Source organism: Hyla sarda, chromosome 3 (assembly GCF_029499605.1).
Source record: "Hyla sarda isolate aHylSar1 chromosome 3, aHylSar1.hap1, whole genome shotgun sequence".
Classification (NCBI taxonomy): Eukaryota; Metazoa; Chordata; class Amphibia; order Anura; family Hylidae; genus Hyla; species Hyla sarda.
Genome location: NC_079191.1, coordinates 419,879,031 through 419,901,232, shown reverse-complemented (window position 1 = coordinate 419,901,232; position 22,202 = coordinate 419,879,031). Strand labels below are relative to the sequence as shown.

The 22,202-nt window shown below is 44.0% G+C and overlaps 1 protein-coding gene across 2 annotated transcripts in view; it reads left to right on the top strand.

Annotated features, from left to right (window-relative positions):
• Positions 1 to 22,202, top strand: part of ESRRG (estrogen related receptor gamma) — an 892,172-nt gene that overhangs the window by 327,554 nt on the left and 542,416 nt on the right. The window lies entirely within an intron of this gene.

Below are 22,202 nucleotides of genomic sequence, written 5' to 3'. Positions count from 1 at the left end.
CTACTGTTTACCAAAAAAAAAGCAATGAGGCCTACAAAGAAAAGAACACAGTACCTACAGTGAAATATGGTGGAGGTCAATGATGTTTTGGGGTTGTTTTGCTGCCTCTGGCACTGGGTGCCTTGAATGTGTCCAAGGCATCATGAAATCTGAGGATTACCAATGGATTTTGGGTCGCACTGTACAACCCAGTGTCAGAAAGCTGGGTTTGTGTTCGAGATCTTGGGTCTTCCAGCAGGACAATGGCCCCAAAAATACGTCAAAAAGCCCCCAGAAATGGATGGCAACAAAGCACTGTACAGTTCTGAAGTGGCAGCAATGAGTCCAGATCTAAATCCCATTGATCACCTGTGGAGAGATCTTATAATTACTGTTGGGAAAAGGGGCCTTCCGATAAGAGAGACCTGGAGCAGTTTGCAAAGGAAGAGTGGTCCAACATTCCGGCTGAGAGGTGTAAGAAGCTTATTGATAGTTATAGGAAGCGACTGATTTCAGTTATTTTTTCCCACGGGTGTGCAACCAAATATTAAGTTAAGGGTGCCAATAATTTTGTCCAGACCATTTTTGGAGTTTGGTGTGAAATTATGTCCAATTAGCTTTTTTCCTCCTTTTTTGGTTTAGTTCCAATACACACAAAGGGAATAAACATGTGTATAGCAAAACATGTGTTACTGCAATTCTTTTCTGTGAGAAATACTTAATTTTCTTGAAAAATTTCAGGGGTGCCAACATTTACGGCCATGACTATATATGTGTATACGGCAGGGAGATGAAGACGTAACTGTAGGGGCTGATCATAGGTGGTCCGTTGTCTTGGGAGAGAAGCAGGAGCTTAGATAACAACACATTGACAATGAGAGGAATACACAATTTCCTGTCAGGAGAGAGGGAGGTGCCGAGGAGCTGCTGAGACAAGACCAGTGGGAAGGGCTAGCGAGCTGTGACCAATCAGCCGGCTTCCCCTGCTGCTCCCTCTCCCCTCTCACAGCATGAGTCTAACACACAGGATGATGTTGACTGCAGTATCATACTCCTCCTCTGTATCTTCAGCTACTGGGTTACTAAAGGTGAACTTTTAAAGGGGTATTCCACTGCCCCAGCATTTGGAATATTTTGTTCGAAATGCTGGGTGCAGGCTGCCAGGGTTGTGATGTCACGGCCATACCCCTCGTGACATCAAGCCCCATCAATGCAAGTCTATGGGAGGGGGCATAGACTTGCATTGAGGGGGCAAAGCATGACATCACAAGGGGCGTGGCCATGACATTACGATCCCCGCAGCCCATATTCAGCTTTCGGAAAAAAATATTCTGCATGCTAGGGCACAGTACACCTTTAAGGACCAAAAGGGGTTTCTGAGTATTTACAGAGAACCTAAGCCTTGGCAAAGAGGGACTACAAGCTGCTGAAGGGGTTAAAATGCCACTTTTCCTTTTCTAGCATATATCACAAAATGTTATGCATTCTGAAGCATTATAAGGACAAGCACACTTGGTGTGTTTGATGTAAGAGAAGAGAGTTGTTTCTAAGAGAAGAAAGAAGTTCCTGTGAATCAGAATGGCTATTGAAGGCGTCTTGTTATTCCTCCTTCTTAACAATGCTCCTGACTTCTCATGGGGAGATGGGTAAAATAAGTGATAAAAGGTCTTATGTAATGTATTGTTTATATGTATATAAGCAACATGATCAAAGTAGATGTAAGATACTAGAAGATAAAGTGGGTCAAGATTTTAAATGCACATTTATTCAAAATGTAACACAAGTATCTTAAAGGAGATATCCAGTGGTCCTAAGGATAGGGGATAACTTATCCCCTATCCTTAGGATCTCCTGTACGGGGCCCCGAAAGCCCGCGGGAAGGGTGCGTGTTGACCACCGCACGAAGCGGCGGCTGACACGCCCCCTCAATACAACTCTATGGCAGAGCCGGAGTGCTGCCTTTGGCAATCTCCGGCTCTGCCATAGAGTTGTATTGAGGGAGCGTGTCGGCCGCCGCTTTGCCAGCAAGATCGCAGGGGGCCCCAGCGGTGGGACCTGCCGCGTCCTGAAACTTATCCCCTATCCTTAGGATAGGGGATATGTTTTTCACCACTGGACTTCCCCTGTAAAGAGTTACTGTCATTAAAATAATGTTTTTTTATTTTTTTTTATTTACAAATGTAAATTAAAAGACTTTTTATGATTTATTTCATTAACCTATTTGGTAATGTTCAATGAGAAAATTTCTGCTAAACAGGTGCCCCCATTCATACCACTTTTAATGCTGTTGCTGTCCTGTGCCCATACACAGTAGCCGCATTGTCTGGTGCCCTGTGTGCAGTGCACAACTGTGCTGTGCTGCTCCTGATGCTTTATATCAGCAAATGTTAATACCAGATGCTGTACCCCCTACCCAGCTAGTCTGTTTAACCTGGCCTGTGTTCAGTCTTTCTGTACTAGCTTCTGCATAACTCTTTGCTTGGTCCTTCCTGTGCACTTTAGACTTTTGGCTTTGTGACTCGACTCTCCGGTTTGTACTAACAGCTCTCTTGGTTTTGATTCTGCCTGTCTGACTATGCTCATCTGTGTGTGCACAGTGTATAGACAAGTAGAAGTGCAGGATCTCCTCCTCTATGTGTATAGTGTATAGAGACATAGAAGTGCAGGATCTCCTCCTCTGTGTGTACAGTGTATAGATACATAGAAGTGCAGGATCTCCTCCTCTGTGTACAGTGTATAGAGACATAGAAGTGCAGGATCTCCTCCTCTGTGTGTACAGTGTATAGATACAGAGAAGTGCAGGATCTCCTCCTCTGTGTACAGTGTATAGAGACATAGAAGTGCAGGATCTCCTCCTCTGTGTGTACAGTGTATAGATACATAGAAGTGCAGGATCTCCTCCTCTGTGTACAGTGTATAGAGATATAGAAGTGCAGGATCTCCTCCTCTGTGTACAGTGTATAGAGACATAGAAGTGCAGGATCTCCTCCTCTGTGTGTACAGTGTATAGATACATAGAAGTGCAGGATCTCCTCCTCTGTGTACAGTGTATAGAGATATAGAAGTGCAGGATCTCCTCCTCTGTGTACAGTGTATAGAGACATAGAAGTGCAGGATCTCCTCCTCTGTGTGTACAGTGTATAGATACATAGAAGTGCAGGATCTCCTCCTCTGTGTGTAGAGATATAGAAGTACAGGATCTCCTCCTCTGTGTGCAGTGTATAGAGACATAGAAGTGCAGGATCTCCTACTCTGTGTGTACAGTGTATAGAGACATAGAAGTGCAGGATCTCCTCCTCTGTGTGTACAGTGTATAGAGACATAGAAGTGCAGGATATCCTCCTCTGTGTGTACTGTATATAAAGACATAGAAGTGCAGGATCTCCTCCTCTGTATGTACAGTGTATAGATACATAGAAGTGCAGGATCTCCTCCTCTGTGTACAGTGTATAGAGATATAGAAGTGCAGGATCTCCTCCTCTGTGTACAGTGTATAGAGACATAGAAGTGCAGGATCTCCTCCTCTGTGTGTACAGTGTATAGAGACATAGAAGTGCAGGATCTCCTCCTCTGTGTATAGAGATAAAGAAGTGCAGGATCTCCAGCCATTTGAGACCACGTTTTTTGTTGTTTGTTTAGAGATACAGAAGTACAGGATCTCCTCCTCTGTGTGTACAGTGTATAGAGACATATAAGTGCAGGATCTCCTCCTCTCTGTGTACCGTGTATAGAGACATAGAAGTGCAGGATCTCCTCCTCTGTGTGTACAGTGTATAAAGACATAGAAGTGCAGGATCTCCTCCTCTGTGTACAGTGTATAGAGACATAGAAGTGCAGGATCTCCTCCTCTGTGTACAGTGTATAGAGACATAGAAGTGCAGGATCTCCTCCTCTGTGTGTACAGTGTATAGAGACATATAAGTGCAGGATCTCCTCCTCTCTGTGTACCGTGTATAGAGACATAGAAGTGCAGGATCTCCTCCTCTGTGTACAGTGTATAAAGACATAGAAGTGCAGGATCTCCTCCTCTGTGTACAGTGTATAGAGACATAGAAGTGCAGGATCTCCTCCTCTGTGTACAGTGTATAGAGACATAGAAGTGCAGGATCTCCTCCTATGTGTGTACAGTGTATAGAGACATAGAAGTACAGGATCTCCTCCTCTGTGTGTATACAGTGTATAGAGACATAGAAGTACATGATCTCCTCCTCTGTGTGTATACAGTGTATAGAGACATAGAAGTACAGGATATCCTCCTCTGTGTACAGTGTATAGAGACATAGAAGTGCAGGATCTCCTCCTATGTGTGTACAGTGTATAGAGATATAGAAGTACAGGATCTCCTCCTCTGTGTGTATACAGTGTATAGAGACATAGAAGTACAGGATCTCCTCCTCTGTGTGTATACAGTGTATAGAGACATAGAAGTACAGGACCTCCTCCTCTGTGTACAGTTCATAGAGATATAGGATCGCAGGATCTCCTCTGTGTGTACAATGTATAGAGATATAGAAGTGCAGGACCTCCTCCTATGTGTGTACAGTGTATAGAGATGTAGAAGTACAGGACTTCATCCTTTGTGTGTATAGTGTATAGAGACATAGAAGTACAGGATCTCCTCCTCTGTGTGTACAGTGTATAGAGACATAGAAGTGCAGGATCTCCTCCTCTGTGTGTACAGTGTATAGAGACATAGAAGTGCAAGATCTCCTCCTCTGTGTGTACAGTGTATAGAGACATAGAAGTGCAGGATCTCCTCCTCTGTGTGTACAGTGTATAGATATATAGAAGTACAGGATCACCTCCTCTGTGTGTACAGTGTATAGAGACATAGAAGTGCAAGATCTCCTCCTCTGTGCATACAGTGTATAGATACATAGAAGTGCAGGATATCCTCCTCTGTGTGTACAGTGTATAGAGACATAGAAGTGCAGGTTCTCCTCCTCTGTGTGTACAGTGTATAGAGACATAGAAGTGCAGGATATCCTCCTCTGTGTGTACAGTGTATAGAGATATAGAAGTGCAGGATCTCCTCCTCTGTGTGTAGAGATATAGAAGTACAGGATCTCCTCCTCTGTGTGCAGTGTATAGAGACATAGAAGTGCAGGATCTCCTCCTCTGTGTGTACAGTGTATAGAGACATAGAAGTGCAGGATATCCTCCTCTGTGTGTACTGTATATAAAGACATAGAAGTGCAGGATCTCCTCCTCTGTATGTACAGTGTATAGATACATAGAAGTGCAGGATCTCCTCCTCTGTGTACAGTGTATAGAGATATAGAAGTGCAGGATCTCCTCCTCTGTGTACAGTGTATAGAGACATAGAAGTGCAGGATCTCCTCCTCTGTGTGTACAGTGTATAGAGACATAGAAGTGCAGGATCTCCTCCTCTGTGTATAGAGATATAGAAGTACAGGATCTCCAGCCATTTGAGACCATGTTTTTTGTTGTTTGTTTAGAGATACAGAAGTACAGGATCTCCTCATCTGTGTGTAAAGTGTATAGAGACATATAAGTGCAGGATCTCCTCCTCTCTGTGTACCGTGTATAGAGACATAGAAGTGCAGGATCTCCTCCTCTGTGTACAGTGTATAAAGACATAGAAGTGCAGGATCTCCTCCTCTGTGTACAGTGTATAGAGACATAGAAGTGCAGGATCTCCTCCTCTGTGTACAGTGTATAGAGACATAGAAGTGCAGGATCTCCTCCTCTGTGTGTACAGTGTATAGAGACATAGAAATACAGGATCTCCTCCTCTCTGTGTACCGTGTATAGAGACATAGAAGTGCAGGATCTCCTCCTCTGTGTACAGTGTATAAAGACATAGAAGTGCAGGATCTCCTCCTCTGTGTACAGTGTATAGAGACATAGAAGTGCAGGATCTCCTCCTCTGTGTACAGTGTATAGAGACATAGAAGTGCAGGATCTCCTCCTATGTGTGTACAGTGTATAGAGACATAGAAGTACAGGATCTCCTCCTCTGTGTGTATACAGTGTATAGAGACATAGAAGTACATGATCTCCTCCTCTGTGTGTATACAGTGTATAGAGACATAGAAGTACAGGATATCCTCCTCTGTGTACAGTGTATAGAGACATAGAAGTGCAGGATCTCCTCCTATGTGTGTACAGTGTATAGAGATATAGAAGTACAGGATCTCCTCCTCTGTGTGTATACAGTGTATAGAGACATAGAAGTACAGGATCTCCTCCTCTGTGTGTATACAGTGTATAGAGACATAGAAGTACAGGACCTCCTCCTCTGTGTACAGTTCATAGAGATATAGGATCGCAGGATCTCCTCTGTGTGTACAATGTATAGAGATATAGAAGTGCAGGACCTCCTCCTATGTGTGTACAGTGTATAGAGATGTAGAAGTACAGGACTTCATCCTTTGTGTGTATAGTGTATAGAGACATAGAAGTACAGGATCTCCTCCTCTGTGTGTACAGTGTATAGAGACATAGAAGTGCAGGATCTCCTCCTCTGTGTGTACAGTGTATAGAGACATAGAAGTGCAGGATCTCCTCCTCTGTGTGTACAGTGTATATAGACATAGAAGTGCAGGATCTCCTCCTCTGTGTGTACAGTGTATAGAGACATAGAAGTGCAGGATCTCCTCCTCTGTGTGTACAGTGTATAGAGACATAGAAGTGCAGGATCTCCTCCTCTGTGTGTACAGTGTATAGAGACATAGAAGTGCAAGATCTCCTCCTCTGTGTGTACAGTGTATAGAGGCATAGAAGTGCAGGATCTCCTCCTCTGTGTGTACAGTGTATAGATATATAGAAGTACAGGATCTCCTCCTCTGTGTGTACAGTGTATAGAGACATAGAAGTGCAAGATCTCCTCCTCTGTGCATACAGTGTATAGATACATAGAAGTGCAGGATCTCCTCCTCTGTGTGTACAGTGTATAGAGACATATAAGTGCAGGATCTCCTCCTCTGTGTGTACAGTGTATAGAGACATAGAAGTGCAGGATCTCCTCCTCTGTGTGTACAGTGTATAGAGACATAGAAGTGCAAGATCTCCTCCTCTGTGTGTACAGTGCATAGAGACATAGAAGTGCAGGATCTCCTCCTCTGTGTGTACAGTGTATAGAGATATAGAAGTGCAAGATCTCCTCCTCTGTGTGTACAGTGCATAGAGACATAGAAGTGCAGGATCTCCCCCTTTGTGTGTACAGTGTATATAGATATAGAAGTGCAGGATCTCCTCCTCTGTGTGTACAGTGTATATAGATATAGAAGTGCAGGATCTCCTCCTCTGTGTGTACAGTGTATAGATACATAGAAGTGCAGGATCTCCTCCTCTGTGTGTACAGTGTATAGAGACATATAAGTGCAGGATCTCCTCCTCTGTGTGTACAGTGTATAGAGACATAGAAGTGCAGGATCTCCTCCTCTGTGTGTACAGTGTATAGAGACATAGAAGTGCAGGATCTCCTCCTCTGTGTGTACAGTGTATAGAGACATAGAAGTGCAGGATCTCCTCCTCTGTGTGTACAGTGTATAGAGACATAGAAGTGCAAGATCTCCTCCTCTGTGTGTACAGTGTATAGAGACATAGAAGTGCAGGATCTCCTCCTCTGTGTGTACAGTGTATAGATATATAGAAGTACAGGATCTCCTCCTCTGTGTGTACAGTGTATAGAGACATAGAAGTGCAAGATCTCCTCCTCTGTGCATACAGTGTATAGATACATAGAAGTGCAGGATCTCCTCCTCTGTGTGTACAGTGTATAGAGACATATAAGTGCAGGATCTCCTCCTCTGTGTGTACAGTGTATAGAGACATAGAAGTGCAGGATCTCCTCCTCTGTGTGTACAGTGTATAGAGACATCGAAGTGCAAGATCTCCTCCTCTGTGTGTACAGTGCATAGAGACATAGAAGTGCAGGATCTCCTCTGTGTGTACAGTGTATAGAGATATAGAAGTGCAAGATCTCCTCCTCTGTGTGTACAGTGCATAGAGACATAGAAGTGCAGGATCTCCCCCTTTGTGTGTACAGTGTATATAGATATAGAAGTGCAGGATCTCCTCCTCTGTGTGTACAGTGTATATAGATATAGAAGTGCAGGATTTCCTCCTCTGTGTGTACAGTGTATAGAGACATAGAAGCGCAGGATCTCCTCCTCTGTGTGTACAGTGTATAGAGACAATGAAGTACAGGATCTCCTCCTCTGTGTGTACAGTGTATAGAGACATATAACTGCAGGATCTCTTCCTCTGTGTACAGTGTATAGAGATATAGAAGTGCAGGATCTCCTCCTCTGTGTGTACAGAGATATAGAAGTGTAGGATCTCCTCCTCTTTTTTTTATAGTGTATAGAGACATAGAACTGTAGGATCTCCTCCTCTGTGTGTACAGTGTATATAGATATAGAAGTGCAGGATCTCCTCCTCTGTGTGTACAGTGTATATAGATATAGAAGTGCAGGATCTCCCCCTCTGTGTGTACAGTGTATAGAGACATAGAAGTGCATGATCTCCTCCTCTGTGTGTACAGTGTACATAGATATAGAAGTGCAGGATCTCCTCCTCTTTGTGTACAGTGTATAAAGATATAGAAGTGTAGGATCTCCTCCCCTGTGTGTACAGTGTATAAAGATATAGAAGTACATGATCTCCTCCTCTGTGTGTATACAGTGTATATAGATATAGAAGTGCAGGATCTCCTCCTCTGTGTGTACAGTGTATAGATACATATAAGTGAAAGATATCCTCCTCATGCATGGAATAGCCTTCCTGCAGAAGTGGTCGCTGCAAATACAGTGAAGGAGTTTAAACATGGGATAAGCATAAGGCTACCCTTCATATAAGATAGGAACAGGGACTATTCATAGTATTCAGATTATTGGGCAGACTACATGGGCCAAATGGTTCTTATCTGCCGACACATTCTATCTTTCTATGTTTATGTATCCAATGTTTCACAGACATCATGGTTATTAGGCTCCACCCCCAACAGGTCTGGGAGAACCTAAAATTATCTATAAAGCCTGCAGAGCAGAAATCTGTTAAAAAAATGACACATACAAGTCATATAATGGCCAGAAATCATTCTGCACCTCCTGTAAACACTCAGTACAGCTTATCCTGAAATGTCACCTGAAATGACGTTCTAAAGAGTCAGTATAAGAAATATAATCCCTGAATCAGAAATATGGTTACAAGTTGAGCAGACAAACACCATCTTATAACTCCAGGAATGCTTCCCAAAGAATGTACAAGTCAGTATTGATATTTAAGTTTCAGATCTATGGTATTAGTGCACTACTGCTAAAACCTCCAGATTTGCTTTTGGCTAGAAAAACACCTCTGAATTGCTAAGGATAACCCGGATTATCTGCTCCGACATTCTTCTGATATCTCTTGATCATTAAGGGCTGGATTAAGTGTAAAAACTAGTTCTGGGAGCTCGCGATTTCTTCCCAGCTCAGATCTTCTTTGGTTTGTGACTGTACTGAGGTTGGTGATACACTGAAATACAATAGTGTGTCACAACACAAAACTAGAATGTATCCCTATCCACTTGTTGAGTTTTCCTGAGAAATATATTGTATCAAACATTTCTAACTTTGATGTAACAAAAAATTGTGGTGTGGAGGCACATTTTATTTTTTTAAGTATGTAATTAAATATAAAAAACAAAACAAAAAAACTTAGTTACTTATTTTATGTAATGGTTTGTATTGTAGAATTATAGTGCTTACTAATTTTAGTTAAAAAGGGGTACTCCCGTGGAAAACTTATTTTTTTTTTCAAATCAACTGGTGCCAGAAAGTTAAACAGACCTGTAAATTACTTCTGTTAAAAAATCTTAATCCTTCCTCTACTTATTAGCTGCTGAATATTAAAAAGGAAATGGTTTTCTTTTTGGAACACAGAGCTCTCTGCTGACATCATTACCTCAGTGCTCTCTGCTGACATCTCTGTCCATTTTAAGAACTGTCCAGAGTAGGAGAAAATCCCCAAAGCAAACATATACTGCTCTGGACAGTTCCTAAAACGGACAGAGATGTCAGCAGAGAGCACTGTGTTCATGATGTCAGCAGAGAGATCTGTGTTCCAAAAAGAAAACCATTTCCTCTGTAGAATACAGCCCCTAAAATTTACTGGAAGGATTAAGATTTTTTTTTTATAGAAGTAATTTACAAATCTGTTTAACTTTCTAGCACCAGTTGATTAAAAAAAAAAAAAGTTTTCCACGGGAGTACCCCTTTAAGTTTATCAAGATAGGCAGAAATGCATCAAACTTTAACACATTTGAGCTAAGTAAAATAAGCACCCCCACCAAAAAAAATAAAAAATAAACATAACACATATTTCCAAAAATGAATTCAACTTATAAAGGCAATTGAACCTCTTTTCATTTGTATAAATCTTGTATAAGCAATACATAAAATAATATATAGGATCCATACAATTGGATCAAAGCGCAAACCACTGTATAAATCCAAACCCCTTGATTGTCCACAATTATACCATGTTTCAGGGTCTAAAGAGTACCACTTTTTTAGGTAAAACATGGACAGATCATAACAGTACATACAAGTGCTTGTAGGTCCTGAAACACATTATAATTGTGGACAGTAAAGGGGTATATATATCTTGAGAAAGATCCTGGAGAGGATCGAAACGTCGCCTGTAACCCTTTGTTTTATTTTTTTGATGGATTAAAGTCTTTGTTGACCTTTTTACCCTAATGGAGTGCTGCATTGGCTTTGTATATATATATATATATATATATATATATATATATATATATATATATATACATATAACTCAACGTGTGTGTGTGTATGTATGTTCCGCAAAAACTTCCAAATGGCTAAAGATATTAACATGAAACTTGGCACACATGTTACTTATATGTCAGCAACAAACATAGGAAAGGTGATTTAACCCTAACTTACCCCCATTTGCCAGGGGCGGGGTTTATGTTTAAAGTCCTATACAAGTCTATGGGAAATATATGTTACTGCATAATACTTGGTCACATGTTACTTATATGTCCAGTTAAAATATAGGATAGTTAACTTAACCCTTAACTACCCCCATTTGTGAGGGTTGGGGGTTTTGTTTAAAGTCCCATGCAAATTAATGGGAAATGTAAGTTCTCACATAACTTCTGTACGGCTGGAGATATTTCAATACCTGGTACACATATTACAGGTCGGAATATGAGGACGGGATGGGAGGTCGAGATGGGAGGTCAAGATAGGAGGTCAAGATAGGAGGACGGGATGGTCGGGATAGGAGGTCGAGTTAGGACGTTGGGATATGAGGACCGGATATGAGGTGGAGATAGGAGGACGGGATAGGAGGACGGGATAAGAGGTCGAGATAGGAGGTCGGGATAGGAGGTCAGGCTAGGAGGTCGAGATAGGAGAACGGGATAGGAGGACGGGATAGGAGGACGGGATAGGATGACGGGATAGGAGGACGGGATAGGAGGATGGGATAGGAGGATGGGATAGGAGGTTGAGATAGGAGATCGGGATAGGAGGTCGGGATAAGAGGTGGAGATAGGAGAACGGAATAGGGGGTTGAGATAGGAGGAAGGGATAGGAGGAAGGGATAGGAGGTCGGGATAGGAGGACAGGATAGGAGGTCGAGATAGGAGGTCGGGATAATAGGATGGGATAGGAGGTCGAGATAGGAGGTCAAGATAGGAGGATGGGATAGAAGGACGGGATAGGAGGACAAGATAGGAGGTCGGGATAGGAGGATGGGATAGGAGGACGGGATAGGAGGTTGAGATAGGAGGTTGAGATAGGAGGTTGGGAAAGGAGGACGGGATAGGAGGTCGGGATAGGAGGATGGGATAGGAGGTCAGGATAGGAGGAAGGGATAGGAGGTTGACATAAGAGTTCGGGATAGGAGGTCGGGATATGAGGAAGATATGTGAGGATGGGATATGAGGTTGGGATATGATGACGGGATAGGAGGTCAGGATATGAGGACAGGATATGAGTTTGGGATATGACAACAATACATGAGGATGGGATATGAAGTCAAAAGCTTCCTCCTTTGTTTATTTTCCTCCCCAACAAGGATTAGGAAGGAAAAACCGGGCAACGCCGGGTACTCAGCTAGTATATATATATATATAACTCAACGTGTGTGTATGTGTGTGTATGTATGTTCCACAAAAACTTCCAAACGGCTAAAGATATTAACATGAAACTTGGCACACATGTTACTTATATGTCAATAACAAACATAGGATAGGTGATTTAACCCTTACTCACCCCCCATTTGCCAGGGGCGGGGTTTTTGTTTAAAGTCCCATACAAGTCTTTGGGGGAATATATGTTCCAGCATAACTTCCAAACGGCTGGAGATATTTCGATAATACTTGGTCACATGTTACTTATATATCCACCTAAAATATAGTTAATTTAACCCTTAACTACCCCCATTTGTGAGGGTCGGGGTTTTTGTTTAACGTCCCATGCAAATAAATGGGAAATGTATGTTCTCACATAACATCTGTATGGCTGGAGATATTTCAATACCTGGTCACATATTACAGGTCGGGATATGAGGACAGGATGGGAGGTCAAGATAGGAGATCGAAATAGGAGGACGGGATGGTCGGGATAGGAGGTCGGGATAGTAGGTCGAGATAGGAGGACGGGATAGGAGGTCGGGATAGGAGGTCGAGATAGGTGGTCGGGATAGGAGGATGGGATAGAAGGACAGGATATGACTGGATAGGAGGATGGAATATGAGGATGGGATAGGAGGATGGAATAGGACGGGATAGGAGGTCGGGATAGGAGGTCGGGATAGTAGGTCGAGATAGGAGGACGGGATAGGAGGTCGGGATAGGAGGTCGAGATAGGTGGTCGGGATAGGAGGATGGGATAGAAGGACGGGATATGACTGGATAGGAGGATGGAATATGAGGATGGGATAGGAGGATGGAATAGGACGGGATAGGAGGTCGGGATAGGAGGTCGGGATAGGAGGACGGGATATGAGGACGGGATAGGAGGATGGGATATGGGGTTGGGATATGACAACAATATATGAGGATGGGATACAGCCGTTGGCTGTCCGGGCATGCTGAAAGTTGTAGTTTTGCAACATCTGGAGGTCCGCAGGTTGAAGACCACTGTATTTTATAGTGGTAAGCGTGTGGATCTCTGTTGTTGATCCTCTTTTGGGTGCTTCGGAGGATCTGACTCTGTCTATATATTTGATGTCCTGTTAGTGGTTGTGACGTACACAACCCGACTAAGATAGAATTCACCCACATGTATATTCATTGGTCATGTCCTCCATAGAAGGTACGGATATTTGTGATGGACAGAAACAAAACATCTATAATAAAAGAATAAGAAGAGGGACCGCGCCTCATGTATTACCCAAGACACAGAGTGGAATGAGGGTTAGGGCGGGGCACCAGACTTACGGTTGGCCATTCACCTTGTAGTGAGATAGGCTTACAGTCAGAAGCTTAATCAGAATGAACTGCAAAGCCTATTGGGTCACAGGGGAGGGGAACCCAATCCTGCTCAGTGAAGTAGATATAAAGAGCAAAATACAAAATACGTCAGTCACTTTTCCAATTTCCAAGATAAAATAAATGTAGCCAAAACAATATGGCGGTTAAAGTGCCAGCAGGCACTATATTTATTAGAGTAAGAACCAATGACGCGTTTTGGAGGTAGAACCCTCCTTCCTCAGATTGCCAATCTGAGGAAGGAGGGTTCTACCTCTGAAACACGTCCTTGGTTCTCATTCTAATAAATATAGTGCCTGCTGCCACTTTAACCGCCATATTGCTTTGGCTACATTTATTTTATCTTGGAAATTGGAACAGCGCCTGACGTATGAGTCGTATTTTGCTCTTTATATCTACTTCATAGAAACAAAACATTGGCTGAACCCGACCTCATGTGTATAGCAAACTTTAGAATGTATTATAGCGTCATTTGACTGGATTTCCCCCTTTTTTTTTTTCTTATATAATGAAGCATTGGTTATTATTAGGGAATATTGTATGGGTTCTTGTGTGTGCCTCGTGCTTACCTGTTTAATCTCGTGTAGCAGGCATGGATTTGGCTCCATACTGGATTCAGTTCCATCCCTAAAGTAATTTTCTGACGGTGCCTACATTTCCCATGAATCCTCTGGATGAAGGTGTCGAGTTTTATCACTGTATCTGGTCATCCGGTCAGGCTGCTGGTGCTGGAGGTCGCCCTGGTGGAGTCATTAGACTAATCAGTAGGATGAGGTCAGTTCACATTATGTGCAGTGTTTACACATTTTCTAATTCAAAATGCATTATTTCGAGAAATATTGTAATGAGGTGAAAATGATTTGACCTATGATCACAATTGAGGTGTTTAACAAAGAAATGAAGTATTTCGGCTGTGTTCACATGTTGAATTCTATCTGCATTTTTTACACATTTGTACTGAATTTTGTCAGTTTTTGCTGTGATTTTTTTAAATTGCAGTAAAAATTACATGTTTAATCCTTAATTTGCACAATGTGGGTCAAATTGGGAAAATTGCAGAAAAAACACAGAGGAGGTGTATAACTAGCATATACAGATAGAGATGGAGGAAAGTTGTATAACTACTATATATCTTGATCACATAGAGATAGCAGCAGTATACAGATCGAGCTTGAGGGGAGGTAATAATTACTAAACATTCTGACCCCATAGAGAAAACAGCAGTATACAGATAGAGCTGGAGGGGTCGTATATAACTACTATACATCCTGATCCCATAGAGATAGCAGTAGTATACAGATAGAGCTGGAGGGGAGGTGTATAACTACTATATATCCTGATCCCATAGAGATAGCAGTAGTATACAGATAGAGCTGGAGGGGAGGTGTATACCTACTATATATCCTGATCCCATGGAGATAGCAGCATCTGCAGTATACAGATAGAGCTGGAGGAAAGGTGTATAACTACTATATATCCTGATCACATAGAGATAGCAGCAGCAGTATACAGATAGAGTTTGAGGGGAAGTAATAACTACTAAACATCCTGATCCCATAGAGATAACAGCAGTATACAGATAGAGCTGTAGGGGTCGTATATAACTACTATATGCTGATCCCATAGAGATAGCAGTAGTATAGAGATAGAGCTGGAGGGGAGGTGTATAACTACTTTATATCCTAATCCCATGGAGATAGCAGTAGTATACAGATAGAGTTGGAGAAAAGGTGTTTAACTACTATATATTCTGATCCCATAGAGATAGCAATATCTGCAGTAAACAGATAGAGCTGAAGGGGAGTTGTATAACTACTATATATCCTGATCACATAGAGGTAGAGGCAGAAGTATGCAGATAGAGCTTGAGGGGAGGTTATAACTGCTAAACATCGTGATCCCATAGAGATAACAGCAGTATACAGATAGAGCTGGAGGGGTGGTGTATAACTACTATATATCTTGATCCCATAGAGATAACAGCAGTATACAGATAGAGCTGGCAGGGAGGAGTATAACTACTATATATCCTAATCCCATAAAGAAAGCAGCAGTATACAGATAGAGATGGAGGGGTGGTGTATAACCACTATATATCTTGATCCCAAAAAGATAGCAGCAGTATACAGATTTAAGTGAGGAGGGTTCTGATCCCATACAGATAACAGCAATATACAGATAGAGCTTGAGGGGAGGTTATAACTATTAAACATCCTAATCCCATAGAGATAACAGCAGTATACAGATAGAGCTGGCAGGGAGGAGTATAACTACTATATATCCTAATCCCATAAAGAAAGCAGCAGTATACAGATAGAGCTGGAGGGGTGGTGTATAACTACTATATATCTTGATCCCAAAAAGATAGCAGCAGTATACAGATTTAAGTGAGGAGGGTTCTGGAAGCTGGAAGGAGGGGATCTGGAGGGGCAAGCTGTGCATAACTAGCTTGCCCCCTGACTGGTGAGCAGTTAAGGGGTTAAGAAATATACAGGCAAGGTTTTTAGCCCCCTCCCCCGTCTGTAAAAACTTGTTGGTAACTATAGTGGTATGTCCCATGGGTGGGGGGGAAGGAGTGCACCAATCAGGGATCTAATAGTTTCCTGGGCTTTCAGGGGCCCTCCCCTGGGTATTTATAGCTGTGGTGCCTCCCTTCCCCCTCAATCTGCCCAGGACCCGGAGTTTTGGCTGCTGGCTGGTATGTGTCTTCCTTTTATTTATGGCCCGGATGGAGCAGGAGGGTAAGGGCTGGCATGCTCCCTTATGGCTGAGCTGGCCTCCCCTCCTGTTGCACCCGAGGCGGGTTTGGGAGGCTGGCGGACCTCTCACAGTCCCGCTCTCCTACCCACTATAGTCCCTGTGAGCCCTGTCCCGCCCGTTCCTTTTGCCCTCTTCCCTGCCCGTGGCCAAAGCCCTCTCCCCTGCCTGTGCCTCTATCCCTCCCTCAGGGCGTGCTCCTTATGAACATGCTCTGCTGTTTTCCTTGTCCCCCCCCTGTCCCCCTCCGTCTCTTTCTCCTCTTTGCGGTCCCCTCCGTCTCCCCCCCCCCCCCCTGTTCCCCCCCCTGTTCCCCCCCCCCTGGCTCTGGAGGCAGCGGCCCCTGGGGGGCTGCTGCTGTTTTAACTCCCTATGTGCAAATGGACGCTTATTAACGTCCATTTGCGCTCCTTCAGATATAATGCGTGTGAGCGCGCGTTATATCCGTGGGGTCCCGGTTGCTCTTAGCAACCAGGACCCATGCTACGCCGGACATCGCCAATCGGGCAGATGTCCGGCATTACATCTTTAGACGCGGCGATCTAAGTTCATCGCCGCGTCTGAAGATGTACTTTCAAGCATCCCGGCTGCTCAGTCAGGCTGACCGGGACAATCGTGATCTAATCGCGTTGTCCCGATCAGATGGGACGCAGCAGGAGGGTCACTTACCTGCCTCCTGCGCGTCCGCTCGTTGATTGATTGCTCCAAGCCTGAAATTCAGGCTTGAGCAATCAATCGTTGATGGCACCGATCATTGCCATGTTAATACATGGCAAGTGATCAGTGTTAGTAGCAGTGTGTGCAGGGTTATGGCTCCTATGGAGCTATAACATTGCAAACAAAAAAAACAAAAAAAAGAATTAAGTCAATAAAGGTCATTTAACCCTTCAATAATAAAAGTTTGGTTTGCCCCCTTTTCCCCATCCCAAAAAAAAAAAAAAAAAAATACAAAAAAAAAAAAAAAAAAAAAAAAATATATATATATATATATATATATATATATATATATATATATATATAAATAAATGAAAATAATAATAAAAAAAAATCGATAAATAAATAAAAGTGTATATATGTGTATGTATGTATATATAGGTATAACTAAAAAAAAAAAAAAAAAAAAAATTTAAATGAAAATATGTGTGTTGCAGACATGCATGTATGTGGTATCTCCTCATGCGTGCATGTCTGGGGTATAACAATATGTCGTCGTTAGAAGTGTCCCGTCTATGGCGTGCATGCAAATATAAATAAATGAATAATTCAAATAAAATAATTTTAAATTAAAAGAAATAAATAAATATTAAATTTCATTATACACGTGATATACATAATAAATAATATTGGTAATTTAATACACATATTGCATTTCTGTTTAGCATATTCGGTCAATTTTTCTACTGTATGTGTTAATAAACGGCGTTCACAAAAAAAAAATAAAATAATAAAAATTAAAAAAAAACTATCCGAGAAAATGGCAAGGGTACTGCGGGCTCTTTCGGATTATGGCGCAAACTATTTGAGCTCTCCTATCATCCCCTCTCATTTACCCAGCTTCTCACTCCGCCCACGCTGGCACCTCTCCCCTTACCACACTCCCCTGCCCACTGCATCTGCCCCCCCCCTCCATCACCTCTCCGCCCCGTGTTCCCAGATCTCCCCCCCCTTCTTCCTCCTGCCTCTCCAATGCCCCCCGTGGAGGGGTAGTGAGTGTGGTGGCGGAGTGCCCGCGACCCGGCGGTCTCCGACTTGCCTTGTCCCACGCCTGCGGCGGTGGTGAAGTGATTCTTCCAGCTGTTGGCTTCTCCATCTTCTGGAATTGGTGGGTGTTCTGATGCGGGGCTTGGCCCCTTCCCCGGTTAGTGTGCTTATGGCTGCGTTCTGTGCAGTGTTCGTCCTTTTGTTTCGTGTGTATGTTGAGTTTGGTCTCTGGTTGGGAGTTGAGTACGTCTCTTCTTGGGTTCTGGCTGTAGGTCAGTGGTCTGAGCAGCCATCAGTTGAATGTGTATTGTGTGGGAGACCAGAGTTCTAATACTGCTTTCCTCCTCTATTTTAGGGTGCTTTGGTAGGGTATCATAAAAAAGTAAAAAAAAATAAAAATAATGTTTTCTGCGGCGAGTGCTCTTTTGGCCTTACGCTCTGGGTGGCCAGGGTTTGGCAGACTTGGCTCCTGCGGCTTGTTCCTTTTCCTGATTCGGTGGGTGCCGCCCAGTTACGGTTTTGTTTCTTTTGGTTTTCTCCCCCTTTTGTTTGGTTAATCTCTCCGTATTTTCCCAATCTCTGGTAGGCATGGGACTTCTGTATGTCGTTTTGGGTGCTTTAGCTGATGTGTTCGGTGGGTAGGTTTCGCTTGAGTCTCTGTTTGCCTTGCCTTGTGAGTTTTTCTGTTCGTGGTGGTATTCCGGAGGGCGATTCTCCTGTGCTCTGCGCTTGTGGGGGTGTGGTTTGTTGTTGCGAGGCTGACATGCAAATTGTGAAGCGTTCCATATTTGGTGCTCGCTTCGGCAGCACATATGTTAAAATTGGAACAATACTGAGTAGATTAGCATGGGTTCCGCATGCAGCGTTGGCGTTGGTCTGCTGCTTTCCTGTGGTCAGGGTGTGATTGCGTTTTCTCTGTTTTGGTTTCTTCGGGGCTCGCTAGGTGCCCTGGTTACGGTCCTTGCTGGTTTCCTGATTGTTCCACGTGGAATATGGTTCCGGGCGGAGTTTTTTCCTCCAGGTTGTCTCTGGCCACCGAGGGTGTGTGGTATCTGTGCCCCCGCATATCTGCCCCGGGTGCACTAAGGGCTGACGTTTCGGCTGGTTGGGGTTTTTCATGTGTCGTGCAGTGGACAGGCCTGCTTTCTGTCCCCCGTTGCAGCTCACGGGAAGCTCGCTCTGTTTCCGGATGTGGCCGGTTTGGTTGGTTGTTGGTGTGGTTTGGTTTCCCAGTGGTGCTGCTGGGTGGTTTAGCCCTGGGTCTTGGTAGTCAGTGGGTTTCTGCCATGCTTGGGTTTTGTTAGCGCTTTTGCCTTGGTATTGGTTGTGGGACTTTGGGTGCTTGCTTCGGCAGCTCATGTTCTGGACTTGTAACGATACTGTGTGGGTTGGCTTGGCCCCTGCGCTTGGTAGCGCTCTAATTTGGTGTTACTTTTCTTCTTTTCTGGGGTGCTTTGAGTGATCGTAGCGTGTTGTCGGTCTGACATTCGGGGAGTTGTCACTGATATTACTCTTGCGGATTTCTTCTTGTGTTCGGCTTGTTGTGCCTAGTGCTTCGCTGTTTGAAGTTACTATTTATTTTGGGGTTGTGCTCCCTGGGGTCGGTATTGGGTGTTGACGCTTTGTCTCGTTTTTCTCTGGCAGTGGTTCCGGAGGTTGCTCCCTCGGGCGGAGTCGGAAGGTTTGCCTGTGTGGCTGGCCCGTGGGTCATCGTGGAGTTTGGTGTGTATTTCTTGGTCCGCTTTGGTTGCTCCTGCGACTTGGTCACACTCACGGTAAGGCGTTTGCGAGTGGTTGGTGGTGTGGTGGCCGGGATGTCTACAGTGGAGGGGGGTCCCGGAGGTTCCAAATGTGTCTGTGGATAGGGGATTTGTTTTTGGTACCTGGAATGCCCTTTGTAGTAACCTTCCGGCTCTGATGTTTATTCCTATTTCGTTTTCATATGATGTGATGACGGAGGTTGACTGCTGTGTCACCTCTCCAAGGAGGTTCGAGATTTGGGCTGTGTTCTCTGTGCATCCAAAATAACATTCTTAGTACATGACGCTGGGTATCTTCACCTGTTCATGTGAATCACCTTCTATTCAAAAAAAGGAGAAAACAGGTGGGTGGCTTTCCCATTGTGCTGCGACCCAGTGGGGTGCGGTTGGCGCATGGCGGGGGGTAATTTTTTCTTTTCTACTTTGCGGTTGGTGGGATGTTGGTGCGTACCTAGGGGCTGGGCCCGCGAGTGGGTGGCCTTGCTGTAGGCGAACGGTTTTTCCTATCAGTTTTGGGTCACTTGGTGGCAGCTGCGGGTCGGATTTTTGGTTGCCGCTTTTGCGTCGTTTTGCTCATCCGAGGTTTGCGCTGGCTTTTTTCGGGGCTATGTGGATGGGGCACTTCCTTTCTCCTCATCTGGGACTGGGGTGTCTGTTTTTTGGGTGCCTATTTTGTGCAATTTGCGACACAGTAATAAAAAAAAAAAAAAAAAAATATTATAAAAATTAAAGGCCCCCTTTTTTGTCCGAGACTGCTTCGGCGATCCAGGTAGCGCAGCTTGTGCTGCATGGGGGTCAGCGAATGACAGTTTTTTCGGGTTGTCGTCCTATTGCTTGACGGGGCGGCTGTGGGGCGCCCCCCCCCCCTTTTTTCTTTTTTGCTCCACGCCCCCGATTATTCAGTTTCGAGTTTTTTGTCTGTTTTGGGTTTTGCTTTTCTTTGATAGGATGGGGTGTTATGAGTTTGAGATTCGCCCTCTTTTGTATCGGGGCCGGCGGAGATGGCTTGGTTTCCGGAGAGGGTAGCGCGTGGGGCGCTGGCGATCTGCATGTTGCGTTGCTATTTTCGCCCAGTTTGATGTTTCCCATATGTTGTATGTTTTGCGAGTGGTTTTCCGCAAGGTGGTGCGAGTGCTGCGGCTCTCTTCGATGTATGGGTGAGTGTGAGAGATGTGTTCGCACAAGAGTTATTAAAAAAAAAAAAAAAAAAAAAAAAAAGATTAATAAATAAAATGGATGAATACAAATTTATATAAGAAATAGGTCCTGGCGGCAGGTACCTCAGTTTTTCTGGAGAGGAAATGTGTTGGGCGGTTTTCCTGGAGAGGAAATGTGTTGGGCGGATTTCCTGGAGAGGAAATGTGTTGAGCGGATTTCCTGGAGAGGAAATGTGTTGAGCGGATTTCCTGGAGAGGAAATGTGTTGGGTGTGTCCGGGGGGCTGAGGTGGCCCCAGGTGTTGGCTATCCAGTATCTCTTGGGTGGGGGTCGGAGCCCAGTGTAGGGCTAACTGGTCTCCTCCGTGGCGGTAAGAAGACGGTGAAAGCGGGGTCAACCCGGGGTAGACCTCCACACAGGACAGTGTGGCAGCACCTCTCGGGTTGGCAAGAAGCCAATCGGTGTCTTTGTTACAGTTAAATTGTTATTTATATAAGTAATTTTATAAATAAAGCTGTGGCCGATCCCCACCCATAAAAAGTTGAATTGTTGTTGTGTCAGTTATTATTTAATTAATTATTGTAATAAGGGGGAGGGGTAGTTATAGCCTGCTAGGAGCTAATTGTGTCTCAGCAGTCTGGAGGGGCAAGCTGTGCATAACTAGCTTGCCCCCTGACTGGTGAGCAGTTAAGGGGTTAAGAAATATACAGGCAAGGTTTTTAGCCCCCTCCCCCGTCTGTAAAAACTTGTTGGTAACTATAGTGGTATGTCCCATGGGTGGGGGGGAAGGAGTGCACCAATCAGGGATCTAATAGTTTCCTGGGCTTTCAGGGGCCCTCCCCTGGGTATTTATAGCTGTGGTGCCTCCCTTCCCCCTCAATCTGCCCAGGACCCGGAGTTTTGCCCTCCCTCCCTCCCTTTTTGTATCTCTGTTTATTGTAAGTCACAGCTTGGCGGTAAGAAGACGGTGAAAGCGGGGTCAACCCGGGGTAGACCTCCACACAGGACAGTGTGGCAGCACCTCTCGGGTTGGCAAGAAGCCAATCGGTGTCTTTGTTACAGTTAAATTGTTATTTATATAAGTAATTTTATAAATAAAGCTGTGGCCGATCCCCACCCATAAAAAGTTGAATTGTTGTTGTGTCAGTTATTATTTAATTAATTATTGTAATAAGGGGGAGGGGTAGTTATAGCCTGCTAGGAGCTAATTGTGTCTCAGCAGTCTGACAGGTGATGATGTCATTTTGTTGTTCACAGGAAGTCAGCTGACTCTTCCTCTGATACACATTAAGCCAATTAACTTGGTGTCAGGCAGGTGATCACATGACACAGTTAAAGTACTGATATGCATTAATGCAGTTATATTGG